Source organism: Peromyscus maniculatus, chromosome 3 (genome assembly GCF_049852395.1).
Source record: "Peromyscus maniculatus bairdii isolate BWxNUB_F1_BW_parent chromosome 3, HU_Pman_BW_mat_3.1, whole genome shotgun sequence".
Taxonomy (NCBI): Eukaryota; Metazoa; Chordata; class Mammalia; order Rodentia; family Cricetidae; genus Peromyscus; species Peromyscus maniculatus.
The window spans coordinates 10,947,968-10,950,000 of record NC_134854.1 but is presented as its reverse complement, the minus strand read 5'-3'; the positions used below and the strand labels follow the sequence as shown (position 1 = coordinate 10,950,000).

Genomic DNA, 2,033 nt, shown 5'->3' with positions numbered 1-2,033 from the left:
ACTGAAGAAATATTCATTCACAAAATTATATTCCATGTCAATTTTCCTTATATTTAATTGAAGAAGTAGATATCCTTGGTGAATAAAATTAGTAATATTGTTTAGAAATAAGATGTGAAGTCTAGATTGGCCAACCAGATGGGACTTCTGGGTCAGTGCATGACTCTAAGATTGAATTTACCCTGAAACCTTGCACACTTACCTCATTTGCCTCATCCTAGCTTAGTCTGGTGCCCAAGAAGAAAAAATTTCTTAGCCTGAGACAGGCCCTTTCCATATCTTCTCACATCATATCTTCATAGGAATTCTACAAAACAAAAAAGAATACTGAGTTTCAGAAAGTGTAAAGGGGTGTATCTTTTTCCAACTTCATACATCTTTCAATATTAAAATTATCAGCATTCTTTTCAATTAAAAAGTCCTCATCTCTTAGTTGAAAACTAATATGAATTCAATACCTACAGCATCTTGCCATTGGTTGACTGAAGTAAAAGTGGTACTGAAGCCTAACAAGACAGATAACAGGGTTTAATCTTTCTCTCTGTCTCTGCCCATTTCACAGTATACCTCCTCACTTCCTGATCACTCAGTCCCAAAGCCAAAATATTTCAAGAAGCAAATTTTAAAAGTTTTTTTCTTTACTTTATTGAAAAGAATTTGAGCATTGCTGTTTTAGGATATGTGCTTTGTGGTGATGATAATCTCACCAATGACTGAAGAACATGTGGGCACATATAGTGTAGCTTCCAATGAAGATGAAAGTGTGGGCATGGTGAAAAGAACACGAAAAATCTCATACCTTAGTAGAATATAGAAGAACTGTGTACCAAGCACAGCCCTTAGTACAAGGAGAATCATTTTGTTTGCTGTTTGATAGTTTTATAATGGGCATAATGGTCCTAGCTACTACTTAGATACATAGCAGTTAGAGCTTCCCTGATCTCAAGCTCAAAATGCTCCAAAATCAAAGATAATTTGAGTGTCCACATGATGCCATGATAAGGAAAATTATATATCATGAAACATTATTTATGCATTGATTATTTAAGAGATTATATGAAATTCACTTAGGATACTATGTGCATACAGTGTGTATGAAACAAATAAAGCTTGTAGTTTAAACTGGGTCAATTCCCAATAAATGGATATCATTATATGTATATATTTATAATTTTTTAAAATCTGATATTATCTTAAATCTGATGTACTGAGGATATTCAACCTATAATCTAGTAATGCAGCATTTAATAGAGTCTGTGTGTGAGACAGATGACATTAACAACCTTGTTGGCCATTGTGATAACAATCATTATGGGGTATATTGATAGATGCATAGGAATAAGAAGAACGGAAAACAAAGATGTACCTCGAGCATTGATGAGGTGGTAACATTTTAGGTAAAAGCTGGGTTGTTGATGACTGCTTGAACATAATTCTAAAGAAGAGATATAATACCTATAAAAGACAAGATCATGACAGTACAAAAATTCAGAAGGATAAAAAGGGTTTGAATTGCCATAATTTGTTCTATGTTGAAGAAAAAAATTAAATCTTACCTTCTTACAGACACATCCACTTCAGATGAAGGCAACTGAATTTCACTTCTGGAAGATTGGAGGCATCATCAATACAATTGAAGAATCAGCTGATATTAGAAGCCTCTACTCAGCAATGTTACCCTGTACTTGCAATATTCTAGCACTCGGCTTTGATTGCCTGATTTTCAAAGTATGGGAGGAAGGAGGAAAAGAGTTAACAACGTGTCTTCATGTTACTTATGGAGTCTACAACAAAGAGAGGGGTATACTGCCTTGGCTGCATTAAGGACAAGAATGATAAGTGTCCTGAAATGCATCAGTACAGACTTCACTAAGGATAAGATATTTAACTGGTCTTAAAGGGAGAGCCAGTGGTCCACCAGGAAGATTTTTACTTAAAAAATAAAAGATATGCAGAGAAAAATAAACAACAGAATTATGGTTATATAAAGGAAAATGAAGTGTTTTGGGACCAGTGTAAAGTTTTCCAGTGTT

The 2,033-nt window shown here is 34.1% G+C and overlaps 1 long non-coding RNA gene across 1 annotated transcript; it reads right to left on the bottom strand.

Annotated features, from left to right (window-relative positions):
- Window positions 1-181: 181 nt before the first annotated feature.
- On the bottom strand, window positions 182-1,629 carry LOC143272136 (uncharacterized). Its single transcript, XR_013049571.1, has 3 exons — window positions 1,557-1,629; window positions 1,367-1,455; window positions 182-307 (listed from the first exon to the last, which is right to left on the bottom strand). It is a non-coding gene; the product is annotated as an uncharacterized LOC143272136 (long non-coding RNA).
- Between the last annotated feature and the right edge of the window lie 404 nt (window positions 1,630-2,033).